The sequence below is a fragment of the Rhinolophus sinicus genome, linkage group LG01 (genome assembly GCF_036562045.2).
Source record: "Rhinolophus sinicus isolate RSC01 linkage group LG01, ASM3656204v1, whole genome shotgun sequence".
NCBI classification, from domain to species: Eukaryota; Metazoa; Chordata; class Mammalia; order Chiroptera; family Rhinolophidae; genus Rhinolophus; species Rhinolophus sinicus.
Window position 1 is genome coordinate 198,354,423 of NC_133751.1, and position 14,604 is coordinate 198,369,026.

Here is a 14,604-nt window from a genome sequence, read left to right on the forward strand (position 1 = left end):
TTATATTATATTATATTATATTATATTATATTATATTATATTATATGACCGGGTCATATAGTAAAATAAGACTGGGTATTATATTAATTTTTGCTCCAAAAGATGCATTAGAGCTGATTGTCTGGCTAGGTCTTATTTTCAGTGAAACATGGTACCGAGGTATTTCGGGGTTGTAATTAGGAGGGAAAATTTGAGGGTCTTGGGAATGTCCAACATCACTGTAGTAAATGTTTACTAAGTGTATACAGAGACCAGGTTTCCAGCATGGCACTCTACAAGTGTAAGTATTCAACTTTGCTATGGGGGTATGGTTGCCCACATTTTCTAAGAAGTTCTATCATAGTTTGTCAAGAAGCGAACAGCAACTGTATGTTTTTGTCCATGTTGTTCTTTTCTCTTAGCTCTGTAAGTAGGACACATACTATAGAATTATAGGTGTTCTATAGAACTATAGGATGGTGTCCTAGCATACAGTTTTCCAGTTATACACTCTAAATGAGCAGCAGTACCCAGGGCATGCCCACTTGCTTCTGAAGCGTCAAGCTAGGTGCTGAACAATAAACATTCTTCTATCTCTTTGCATCTAGTGTTAAGATATCATTTATCATATTACAAAATTTCATTTATTACTCTCCATGACACTGTGAAGGTCTTAAGGCAAATGTTTTCTCTCTACTACTGATGAGAGGCTGAAGACCAGAAATTAAATGATTTCCTAGAAATGTTTTAGCTCCACTTGCCCACAGGCCAAGGGCCTATGCCTAGAATCCAGGTGTTACTTTTTCTACTCAACCAAAGACTCCTGCTTAAGGTGAACTAGCTTGATGTTGAATGTCCTCATTGTAGGAGGACAGGGTAGAGACATCCCTAAGGTTAACCCGGACTCTACTAGCTATTTGTGAATCTTACAGTTTAAACATGAGCTTTGGAAGCAAACTGGGCAGTGGTTCCCACTGTGTAACCTCTCAGTGGGGGAGCTGGCTAGAAATGAAGAATCTGGGCCTCACGCCAGATCTAGCACATGAGAAACTCTAAGGGTAGGGCCCATTAACTTGGGAAGCCCTCCAGGTGACTTTGAGGCCCTCTGAAGAGTAGGATCACCAACCTGGCCTATTCAGACTCTCACTGGTATGCTCATAGGACTCAGGAACAATTTCAGTAATGCCTCTCCTAAGTTTGGTTTGTGCTTGCACTGACCCGACAGCATTTTTTGGAAAGGTTACTGGAGAGAGAAGCAGGAGGAGGTATCTCTAAGATTAACTTCCTGTCTTTAGCCTCTGGCTTCATATTTTCCAGAGGACTGTTTAAAAGCAACACGGTGGTGGGGAGAAGTGGTGCGTCAGTCCGTGGGGTATTCATTTGGCCAGGAAAAGCACACAGAGTTACACTCACACTTAGCTCCCTACTAGTCAGTCCCTCCACACTCAGGACAGCACTGGGGAGAAGATGGATATTTTCCAAATTGCTGAAATGAGGAAATGAGAGGCATACGAGGAGAGTGACAGACAAGCCATCGCCTCGCAAAGTTTCAGATGCCTTTATATCAGAGTGTCTCAGCAGTGGCACGACTGCCGTTTTGGACTGGATGTGTTTCTCTGCTGTTCTGTGTACTGGAAGAGGTTTAGCAGCTTCTCTAGCCTCTCCTCAGTAGATGCCAGGAGCTGTCCCCATCCCTGCCTCAGCTGTGGCAGTCAAAAACGTCTCCAGACATTGTTAAGTGTCCCCTGTGGAGCAAACTTGCCTTCGCTTTGGTGGAGAACAAGTGCTCTAGGCCATTCTCCCTCTCACTTTCCCCATCTCACAGGGCCAATTTGAGCAAAGTACATGGTACCCTGGTTAGAATAACCCTTATCTTCTGAGCCTTCCATCTCCTGGCTATTATTTCAGGGCCAGTATAAAAGGAGGAGACCCAGATTCTCGAGAAACTTCGTTGCTGTGCATGGAAAATAAATCAGGAGCCAGAGGCAGACAGTACAGAGAAGAAGGCATTCAGTGCTCTTAGACTCCCAGCAACAGCCGACTTTGAAAGAATAGCCAAGGCTGAGAGCCATAGAAGTCGATGAGCTGAAAAGAAAACTGCCAGCTATTAGCATTTCTGTAGGAGGTAAATGTTCCAAGCTTTGATGCTACAGAGAATTCTCTGAAGGCCTGTCTGTGCACACAGCACCCTGCGTCAGCCCAAGGAGCAAGCAGGCACAGGCACTGAGCCTTGCCGACTGCTGAGCTAGCTGGGCTTATGGTATTAGGTAGACGTGATCTCCATTTCCAAATGCCACTGAGTTCCTCCATGGAGACATTTGCTCCTCATACATAACCTTCGAAATAACCTCTGGGTTTATTTCCAGGCACTGCTCATCTAAATACATTGTCCTCAGTCAAAGCAATCGTGGCTGTTCTAAAATACAGATAAACCCCATCAGGGCCCATTTGGGAGGTGACTTGCCTGGAGGTGTTGTTCTTTTTCAGGCTTTGATGTGATATTCGCCTCCCCTCCCCCATGCCTGTTCCCTTCTCTCTTCACAGTTCAATCTCTCTGGGCCTTTCCCTTCGGGAAAGCTATCTGGTTGTTACCTTTGCCTCCTCCCCCAAGCACATCTGAGTTCCAGCTCTTCCTCAGAGATCCCTACATTTAAAAATTTTAGATGGGAAGGTCCTTACCAGTTAAGGGAACGTTAGCCAACAGTGTGAGAGAAGAATAACACTGAGATCACACAAACATGACCAACATTTCCGAAATCACACATAGAAAACCATCATCTAATGCAGTCCAGTAATTAAGGCCAGTCTTTCGCTTCTATCTCCTCTGGCTTCTATGCCCCTAGACACTCTCTGGGGGCTGAGTGGCCTTGCCTATCTCAACTTGTTTCAAGTAGAATCTTGGCATATTCTCTGCCATAATAAACTTTGGCCTGGCCCTGGCCACAAATAGGTATTTGGGCGGTAAGTGGGGTTAGGGGACAATGAATACATGTGGGCTCCCTCGGAGGTGCTGGCTCTGGGCCCACGATGCTCCTCACAGCTCACCTTGACCTCTGCTTTGGTCTAGAGTCTCTTTTCTCATAGGTGACTTTCAATTTGGCAGGATACAGATTCTGAATTAACTTTGACAGACCAGTTTAACCCGCACTGCAAGGTAACCTACTGGCGGCTGTTTATTCATAGGCCTTGGCAGTCATTTTCTATTATTTTCCATCACCCTCCCATGCACATACTTCCTGTTGCCACTTACATAATCCACACCAATGGGAACAATTGCACAGACAATATTTTAAAGAATTCCTCGACTGTCAGTCTCTGTGTACGGTGGCACATCTGTTGATAGCATTGGCACCCTGACATTCTCAGGGTGCTTGGTATAACAGAGAAGGAAAGGCCTCTTTTCAACTGATGAAAGAAAATTTGGACTCAGTGTTCACAAAGCTCTCTTTGTTCTCTTCAGAAGTTCCTTCTGACCCAGATCGATCGACAGTCATAGGACTTAAATCAAAATTTATGTACTTCCGTGTCATAATCCTGCTGCCGCTTAGAGAAGCAATGCCAGAGAAAAATCTTGATCGTTTTCCCACCGAGTTTGAAGGAGAACAAATGTGCTTGGTAACATATGCCTAATGAAGTCATAAGTGCCGGGGAAAGAATGATAATCCTTGGCCTTTAAAACTGTAATAAACAGATTTTATTTATTTAATTTAAGGGAAAAAAAAATTGGACTGCTCATTTTTTAAGCCAATCATGAGAACTTAAAGGAATTGATTTCCTCTCTTTGACATGAGTTTTATTTCCCAAACTTTCTGAGTAGGCAGATTGCCCCTTTGTTCTTCTCGTAAGGGACACTCAAGACAGATTTGAGCTGGATTCTATAGGGCCTGCAGAGCCCAGTGAGACAGTTGTCATGGAATGAATTCGCTGTGATGGCTGCTGAATGTGAGTTAATCAGTAGTTCTGAAACAAGGGCTTACCCGAAAGAACAGCTCACTCAAAACTACCTAGTGAAAAAGGAAGTAGGTTACCCAGGTAAGGAAATGAATGCTTTCCAGCATAGCGTTGCTAAGAATCCAGAGGGAAGAGCAGTTCCTATTTCATCTACAAAATAATTTGAAGACTGGTGACATCAACTTTCAACTGAAACAAAAGCTTTTAGTCATTCAGTTGTACACTGACTCCAAAGTCTGTATCACACTTATGTTTTTGTAGCTGTTTCCTCATAGGTTAGAGGTTCCCCTATTTCTTTCAAATACAAGTTGTCCCATTTGCCAGTAGCTGGTAATTAATCATAAAATATGACCATAAATTTGTGTTTTCCTTCCTTATTAAAGGTATAATGAAGAATGCATTGCCCTTTTTAGAGATAAAACAAGTACCAAGGGTTTGCCAGGTCTGAAACCCCCAGCTTTCATGGGCTCATGAAAGCAATAATGGGGTCATGCAGGCAGGATCTGGGTGTGTAAGTAAGCAGAGTTTTCTCATGTCCAAAGCATGGTGGTGAAATTCACACACAATGCAAGGCTTCTCAACCCTGGCTGCCTCTTAGGAGACCCTGGGGAACCCGGGACCAAATAACAGATCTCTCTGGAGATGGATCCCAACACCAGCATTTTCTAAACTTCTCCAGGTGGATCCAATGTGCAGCCAGTGTTGAAAATCACTAACTACAAGTCCATTCCCATAGGATGCTCCCAGCTCTGTGAGATTCCCAGCACAGCAATTTCAGGAACAGTGCGAACCGTGAAAGCTTCTTGGATGGTCACAAGACATATTTGCATATTGTTCATCTTTGTGACCTGCAGTTAAGAAACCTGCCAAACGACCTTTAATTTGGCTCTTTTTAATGACCTGACTGTGAAACTTTTAATTCACATCCCACCCGTTAGAGGAGCTTCTATTTGTCAGAGCACTTTAGCAAACACTGAGCTAAAGACTCTAGGGACTTAGGGCAGCTTCTAGCTCTGAGATTCAATTTCCATTCTATTCTGTTTTGTTCTATACCATTCAACATGCCATGTTATCCCAAAGGTATCACTTTGATTAGTTACAACATAAAGACTCTCATTTGATTCCCTTAGTAGAAACACATGAGACCCATAATCATTATCCTTTGAAGAGAAATTTTCAAGTCATTTCCATGAACAATGCTTTGGAGGAATGATTTGGGATGCCTATTGCTAAATGAAGGGGGAGACTAGTTTTGAGAAAGAATAGAAGACTCCACAACCCTCTGTGTAAATTAAATTTTACAAGGAAGACCTACTGCTCTATAGCAGTCTCCAGGTGACAAAAAGGAGACTGAGGAAGGCATATTTCTACAGAAGATTAGGTAATCCAAAATCAGGACTAGCAATCCAGAGACTAAAAGGGGAGTTTACACAGGGCTGACTCTGAGAGGACCCCTGGACTCTATGGGCCCTGATAAAAGAGAGATAACTACTTATGTAAATTAAAATTTCCACATACCTTTGTCTTTTCTCAAATGTGAACTTATCAAACTTTGTCCTAAAGTTTGCTCTTAGCCAAGACAACCTCAAATATATCTGGGTACTTTTGTAATAAGTTGCATGACGAGTTACTGTGAAGACATGTTGATTCTTAGATTTGCCCACCTGGAGCACTACAGTCTTGCCTGCTTTTACGAGATGACTTGTTTGGTGCATTTTTTAAGCAATGCTTCCTGAAGGTGTTCATGTTCTATGTAATGCACTCGATTCTGGGGACGGAATGAGGATCAAGATGGACAAGTCTTAGAGTCCTCTGAATGCCATCTAGCCCATCCAGTATACCTTCCTAATGATGCCTGAAGAGTTCTTAACACAGGACTTTTAAAAGACAAAAAAAAGAAAAAGAAAAAAAGAGTTTAAATAAAATTGCCACACCCAGGAGTATTACATATAGTTTATTACCTGTAGCATAATTATCTAATCAATAAATAACACATTCTATGCAATATGATGCAAGAACCAAATTTTGATCAACTTGCTCTTCAAAGAGGTAATGAATTCCTTAGCCAGGTCACGATTGAAGGAAATGCCCTATTGTTGATTAAAACCATATCTACTTCTTTAGGCATCTTGCTCCTATTATTCACAAATCACATTTTGTGTTGAGCACTACCATCCCACCCATCTGTTGAAATGTTTTCTTTCTTTCACTATGGACTTTACATCAGAGAATTTAAGTGTGAGTTTGCAATCTCTCAGCAACCTCTTGAAATTCAGACTTAACTGTAGAATCTTCATCAAATGTATTTCTACAGTTTTCGTAATAATTATTTGTCTTTGGAAAAAAATAGTAAGTTTCCTCCTCCTCAATACATGTGCTGCAAAGCTGTCTATACAGATGAATTCTCTCCAGTAGGTTGGGCTGGGTGTCTTTACTCTGCAGTTAGTGACATTTTAAGTGATTAGAGATGCTTATAGCTCTGACTTTTGGTAGGAGACATTTCCAGATTGGGTATGATCTCAGAAAAGGCTCATCTTCTCTATAAAATTCATTGATTCCATGACACTTCCTTGAAAGCAATACAAGGTTTGCCAGACTGTGAAAGCTCACGATTTAACCATTTACTTTCTTTATTTTTATTATTCATTTCCTGCACATCCTCAGGTAGTAGTAGGTAGTCCTATTTGGTTATGGAACAGGAGGTGATGAACAGAAGTAATGGAGGAGGTGGTGGTCTGGACCAAAGAATGTAGGTTGATTCCAGAGTCTGCGTGGAGCAGGTCAAGGGCAGAGGTGTGTCCCAGAGTAGTGAAGGCCAAGAGAAAGTTGATGTGCCCCCTCATGTGTTGGCTTCCCCATGGTCCATGGGACTGATGTGTGATGGGAACGGCAATGTCCCTCTATGCCCACAGGTCACAGTGACTAGCTCTTTGCCCACTGGTTGTTAGAAGCATCTTCGCCAGTGCCATCAGAGGCAACAATGTTTCAACAATGCCATCCTGTAAAGCATTATATTTACATTCTAATATTCTAAGAATGTTTTGTTTCAAAAAAAAAAAAAGAAAAGAAAAGAAAGAAAAAAATCTCCATGTTCCATGAGGCATAAGGCTATACACAGGCTCTGGGGATAGGCTGGTCTAGTACAAAAACAACTTAGTCTCAAGCTGTGGGACCTTGGACTCCGGGCCCTTGCAGTTCATCTTTCTGTCTGTGAAACAGGGACAATAATACTCCCTAATTCATAGAGCTGTTTGGAGACAATTCATGTATGAGATAGTGTCTTAAACATAAATAATTAAAGGCATAGCCTTGTTTCATTGCACTTTGCTTTATTGTGCTGTGAAGTTATTGTGTGTGTTTTTTTGTTTTTGTTTTTACACATTGAAGGTTGTTGGCACTGTCAGTGTCAGTTTTCCAGCAGCATTTGATCACTTTGTGTCTCTGTGTTACATTTCGGTAGTTCTCACAATATGCCAGCATTCAGTACTCTTAACATACAAAAAAATATATATTTTATTAATTCAAGTTAGTGGCAACACTGGCAGCTCCCCTAATGTGAGAGAATGTGACACATAGATCACTGAATTTCATTGAGCTAGACAAATTACTCAAGGACTGTGTCTCCCCGCAAAACTGGATGTGAACCAAAGTTTCCGTCATCTGATTTACTGTGAATCGTCTCTATATCTCTGCAGAGAAATGGGAAGTAATTATTCGCTTGAGGATGACTTCAAAAGGCAAGAATGAATCTGTTGTCATCATGCATTTAGTCACATCAAATCCTGTCAGCTGTGTAGGTTCAGTCACTAATGCTTTACTCCGAGGTGACCGGTGCTGCTGGATTCACCTTCTTGTCCCAGTTAGCCATTCATTTCTGACCCATGATTTGATTGTGGCTTGTGAAGGAAGATACCAGATATCAAGATAAGAAATTCTATTCCTTCCAGAAAACTGGGCCCTACAGATGGTGAAAGAGGTTTGAAAGAAATGCTTTGCAAACAGGCCTTCCACATGTATTTGTCAAGGTATGATTTGTTGTTTTGTGTTTTTTCTGGACTTGGTGGTATCGTCTGGGGGAATGTTATTTACATCCTTTTTAGGGATGCTTTGGGATTGAGGTAGAGTGGGAAGAAGAGAGAGACTAGACTGGTTTCTGCACAAGAACTTGTGTGTATAATGATTGTATTTTTACATCTATCTTTATGGGAAGGTCTTGTTTGCCTAGATTTCACAAAAATGTCAAATGTACAACAAAAGAAACCCTGAAACTTGTTTATATCTGTGTTTCTTATACTATTTATAGTGCAAACTAGTAATTCCAACCAAAAGCAATGCATTAATTTTATCAAAACTTTCAATTTGGCCACAGATTTTTCAAAATACTTCATTTGCTTATTGTGCAGAATTAAAGTAATAAGTACTTGTGTAACTCCTTCATTGCATAAAGTTTACACATGTGTTTATTTTGATATGTTATGAGGACATATTCATAGATTAATTTTCCTGTTAAGACAGTCTTCTAAATATTCAAGACTACAGTAGGGCCTGTGGTGATTAAAAACAAACATAAGAAACAGCATTGATTCCCTCCCCACTTCAAAAACTTTTACTTTATTTGGGAACAAAAAATTAAATGTATGAGTTAAATTGAAAAAAAAAAAAAGATCTGTTCTATTTGCCCTTTTACAGGTTTAGGAAGTAGAAAAGTTTAGAGGAATCAGCTACTAGTGGGAATAGATTGATTCCTGTTGGAGGATGAATTCATGTTGGATTTTAAAGTACAAGTACAATTTGATGAAATGGAATGAATACGTTCTACAGAAAATGAATTATTCGCTCATCCCCGCATCTGAAGGTCCTCCCTATTTCTCTCTTTCACATCACTGTTTTCTTCAGAGTATCAGTCTTAATCACCTATCTCCCCTCCTCGTCTCTAAGTTTCAGGGAGATAAATATCTTGCTCTCTGTTGAATGACTAGGACCAACCACACTATTTAGCACAGATAGGTCTTCGATAATTACAGGTTTAATTAATTAATCGGACATATATTTGGATATGTATTAATCGGTATCTGTGTTTTTGGTGGAGGTCATTAGCAGAGAACAGATATTAATGAGCATAGCAGCAGAAGATATGATTGAATATATATGGTGTCACATTTTTAAATATTTTAAAACCAAATGCTATTGTGGGCATTTGAGCAAGGGCGTGTTCCCTTCAATGGGTCTTCAGTAGCTCATCGGGTAGTGCTGGGGCAGAAAGATGAGAGCACAAGGCTGCAGACCAAGTCTGGTTTGTTGCTTGAGGTCGTCTGTGCATGTGATGATGACAGCCTCTCCTGCTGTCTCCCTGAGTTTGCGGATCGTGACCCCCACATTGGACATATCCATGCTCATCGCATTACCACTGCACACAGGGATGGGGTGTTGAGGGTGTATGAAGGGGGTGATCATAAAAATTGAGCATAAAATGTAAGCTGCACACAGAAAGACAAGATTTACAGCAGTTGAGGAGGAATGCAGTGAAGGTTGCAAGACCACTGGATAGGAGGTTCCCAAAAAGTGTCAGAGGAGACTTCAGGTGAGGCAAACAGAGGTAGTGAGCTGGAAAGACAAGTGTTGGTAGCCAGTGATACAGATACTTAAAATTGAGGTTATGGAGGGGTTGGAGTTATTAGTAATCAGAAGACCCGGGTTTCTGAGGGTGGTGGCTGAGACGGGAAGATAAGAGACATCTCTGAGGAGAAGATTTCGAGAAATTAAGTGTCCAGGGAATGTGTTTGTATTTAACACTGTGCCTTAATAGTATTCCTAAAATTACCTAGAACTTGCAATGTTTCATCCTCCATTTTTAAAACTAAATGAATTGCAATAAAATTTCTTTTGGTGATTCCAATCTGGATTCAAATCTTGTATTTCCAAAGCTTACCAACGCTTTAAGAGAAAATTGGAACAGATGCCCACAAATGACAGTTATAAATGAAAAGACAAACAAATAAAAAGCAACCTTTGCCAAATAATCATTAAGTTAATTGCCCTCCTTAAACTGAACCAGTCCTCAGTAAATAAGAAGCTCCCTTTTCAGTGAGGCAGCCGTGGAATCACATTTCCCTGGTCCCCTTTGACATGCATGAGAATGGTTTATTTCCATAGGGTAGTTCTTAAATTTAAATGTGCTCTGCATTACACTGTACACCCTGAAGGGTGTATGTATTTCACTATTGTACAGCACAGGCTCCCTGTGCTGTCACATGCAACAAATAACGAATGATAAATATTATAATGAGGCCAACTTAGATACTGCATTCATTATAATGGGGAAATTGTTTATTTTTATTTTAAGATGCACTGTGGGCATATTGTAATATGTGGTGATTATAGCGTCTAATTTGTTGTGAATAAAGATGTGTAGGAGAGGATGAGGTTTGATCACAGGCACATTTTAACACTGGACTCTGAAGGCCCTAGGGGCTGCACCATAAAGCCATAAAGCGAGTAATCCAAGAGCTTACGTTGACACAGAGCATTAGATTCAATTATCTTTTCTGAAGGAAACCAATCAGGGAAAGTGAGTTGTTCCGGGAAAGATACTCTAGAAAAGCAGGGGCCAGGCTTCTGGCCTCCGCGTAGGCCGTCCATAGCATCTGTATGTCATTCTATCATGTTATTACATTTGGATGCATTAAACTGCTGTGCAACCTGCTGTGCATAAGGAGAGCTCACTGGCCACTCCATTTAGAGTAACTAATGTATCTATGCCTAGTATTTGGCTCTTAAGCAGTATCTCTGGTGATTCACATTTACATGTCACCTTGGTTATGTGGAGAAGGCATGGAAAGATGGTTTTTAGAACTGCAGTAATGCTTTTCTTTTTTTAAAAAAATAGACTTTAAAAAATGTCAAGGGGTATTAATTCTAAGCTTTATCAGTTTCCCAAGGCAGTGTGTTCAATAGAAGGATATATGAAATGTTGCTATTGTTGTTGTTGTTAAACGGGAAAACACCTCATGAATATAAACTTGTTTATCTCATTTTAAGCCACAAGTTTCCTGAGGGATCATTGGGTAAGGTATTACCACCCTATTTGATAAATGAATGAATCTATTTGGAAATGAATTCTCTAGTGGTCACACAATGATTTAGGAGCAGATCTAGAAACAGAATCTCCTAAGTACGGTGGATAAAAAATGTGTGTGAACCATACATAGTTATTACTATATTATTGACCATATCCCTTTTGCTGTATCCTACATCCCCATGACTGCTGTATAACAACCAATATGTACTTCTTAATCCCTTCCCTTTTGTCTCCTACAATCCCTCTCCCATCTGGCAACCATCAAAATATTTTCTGTATAACTTTGTTTCTGTTTTGTTTGTTTTTGTTCTGTGTATTCCACATATAAGCTAAATCACATTGCATCCATCTTTCTCTGTCTGAAATACTCCACTTAGCACAATACCCTCCAGGTCCATCTATGCTATACACCTGAAATTAATACAAAATAATATTAAATGTCAACTGTGACTGAAAAAAAATTAAAAAGGGGTATAAGAGGTCGAAATTTCCAGGTATGAAACAAAACATAAGGGGATGTAATGTACAGCATAGGGAATATAGTGAATAATATTGAGATACTGTGGTACAGTGTTAGGTGGTTGCTGGATTTATCATGGTGATCACTTCTTTATGTATGTAAACGTTGAATAACTATGGTACACACCTGCAACTAATATATATTGTATGTTAGCTACATTTTTAATAGAAATATTTCAAATAGTGTGTGTGCTCTGCGCCCGCGCGCGCGCGTGTGTGTAAGGTTAATAGTGTCTTTATCTGTAGATTCACAGATTACGGATGTTTTTCCACTTTGCAGGTACTTCCTGGAAAAAAAAAATAGTGGCTTGACTATACAATTGTGGGTCTTGAGCTCAGTTCTCTTTAGGGGTTGGGGATTTCTGGGTGACAAATCTTATTCTCTATATTTCACTTTATCTCTTCACTTCCTTCCAAGCCAAACTTCTTAAAAAAAAAAAAAAAAATCAGCTGCCAGATTTATTTTAGTGAAGCAACATTCTACACAGTTGTATCCCTTTAATTTCTATATACCTGGAAATAATGAGTTATAATATTTAACTATATATTCCTTTTAATTAATGTCTAAATTTCATTTAAATCGTTAAACATTTACATGTTACTTTTCTTTTCTTGCTCAAAGAAGCATACATGCTTCCATGGTAGATAAAGGAACGTACACAATTTAATCCCTCTCCTCAAAAATTCTAGAATCTCACGTTTGAATATACAGCTATAATATAAGGCAGAATGTAAAAAAAAAATAATAATAATACAAAAGAAATTCAAGCCAGAGAAGAGAGAGAGTATTGATGAAAGATTCAGGGAGGAAGTGACATTCAATTTAGGTGAATTTGAAATACTTTTTTTTTAAATGGAGATGTAGTTTGAAGAGGAAGTTTATCCCAGTGGGACAGAATTGTGTGAGTGGGTAATGTGACAAAGCTGGAAAGGAAGTTGGGCCACATCATACAAAATCTCAATTGCCTTACAGAGGAATTGGACTCTATTTTTGGGTAATCCTGAAGACTCTGAAAAAGGGGAATAAAGTAATCCTATTTCCTTTTCAGGACTATTTGTTCAGGTTAATGTGCAGTGTAAGGGAACATTAAAATAGAGAATCCAAGTAAGATATCATTTAGTAGCCAAGACCAAAAAGTTAGTAAAGCCTTGTAGATGGTTTGGAAAATAGGAGACAGATGTGAGATCCAGGGAGAAGAGGAAGAATCTGTTAGCCAGTTGAATGAGTGTATAGCAAGAATATTGATGTCAAATTATTTGGAAGTGTTTTTTTTTTTTTTAGTTTAGTTTTGTTTTTTTGTTTTTTCTCTGTGGCTGAGAGAGTGATGATGCTATTCAAGAGAAAGGTTCAATAGAGAAAAATAGGAGATGATGCTGAATTTGTTTTGGAACATATTGACCTCAAGTGCCAAAGGAACGTCCACTTGGAAATATCCAGCATTTTGCTAGGAGGGCAAATGTATGTCTTGGAATGCAGAGAAAAATAGAATATTAGCTTGAGAAATCATGTAAATAATATAAAGCCTTGAAGTCTTAAAAGTTGATGTTTTTCTAGGCCAAGTACAGAGAAAGGAGAGTAGTAGAAACAACCTTGGCCTATACTGAAGCATGAAGGTCAAGAAGAGAAGTCAGTGAAGGTACCAAGTAGGAACAAGCAGAAAGACGAGAAATAGGAGAGAACAATATCAGGGAAGCCAAGGAAAATTGGACATTCCAGAAAGAAGCTGTGGTCTAGATGAGAGAAAACATCTCTAAAGAGACTAAGAAGAATCTAGACAGAGAAGAGAGCAAACCTCCTAGATTATGGAATTAGCAAGGAAAAGTGACTTTTAACAGGACCATTTTAGTAGACATCTTGATGGTAGAAGTCAGAAACAACAGATACAGAGAGGGTGTGATTTGTGGACCAGTCACAAGAAGACCAGGCTTTCACACCTGGTTTAAAAGTTCACCTCAAAGAGCTTTAGGCACAAAATATATGCTGAATAAGTATTTGTGAATTAAAGATGAATGATTTAATAAGTGAATGAGGGAGAAGGAAGGAAGGAAAGAAGAATAAAAGGGACGAAGGAAGGGAAGGAGAGTGAAAAGAAGGAAGAGATGAAGAATGAGAGGAATAGGGTAGGAGCTCACAAGTATTTGAGAAAAAGTGTTTCTGAAGAAAGGGGGTCGTGGAATGGTTTGCAGTGTTTGAGGCTGCTGATGAGAATAAGCCAATAAAGAGGAAGAATTAACGTATGTCAGAAAATCAGGGTGACGGAGATCAAATCAGAAAACCAGAGAAAGAGTAGGTAGATAATGATATGTAAATATTCAGAGCTGGAGAGGAGAAAGGGACAAAGGGACATCTCCTTAGAGGACAACAATCTTCTCAGTGAAAAAGACCTTCATGTGCTCTACTGAAGGACTTGGGTTTACCAAAACTGATGAGTCTTAAAGCTTTGAAACACTGATTTTGATGTGTGTACATTTGTAAGTATAGAATTATCTTAACTTTTAAGGAGGGTAACCTTAAGTTGCATTCATATAATTCAAATATATTATTTAGAAAGACCTTGGATGATTCTGGCTTGACATAGAAGATAAAATTGCAGTGTATTTTTTTTAAATTGATAGCTCATTTTTTTTACAATGATTCTATGAATGCATGCGTAGAATTTCCTGATCTTTCTTTAGTGTATTTTTTTCACCACCATAACTCTTTAAACTGCAAAGTATTTCTGGGATCTGACCAGTAGAGGAGACCAACTCACAGATGACAGCTGCAGCGTTCCCTAAAGGAGGTGTTTTAATATGAAGAAGCACAGAGCCTTACAACAGCCTAGAGGTGGGGCACTGGGTTCAACACTGAGAAAGCCTGGCTGCTCATGGAAATGTTCCTCAAGAAAAGCACATCTGAATTAGGTCCTAAAATATGACTTAGCTAAAGGAATGATTTAGTTCAGGCAGAGAGAACAGCATGACTACTGGCTGAGGTCGTGACTCATCCTGTCTATATCCTCAAGACTCATGGCCGCACTTGGCATCTGGTCAGTCTTGGACTTGACTTTAGAATCAACATTCTGGAACAAAGTTAA

General features: G+C 39.6%; 1 protein-coding gene across 2 annotated transcripts in view; it reads left to right on the top strand.

The window, feature by feature from the left end:
* NYAP2 (neuronal tyrosine-phosphorylated phosphoinositide-3-kinase adaptor 2) overlaps positions 1 to 14,604 on the top strand; it is a 242,919-nt gene that overhangs the window by 77,919 nt on the left and 150,396 nt on the right. The gene's annotated exons all lie outside the window — the stretch shown is intronic.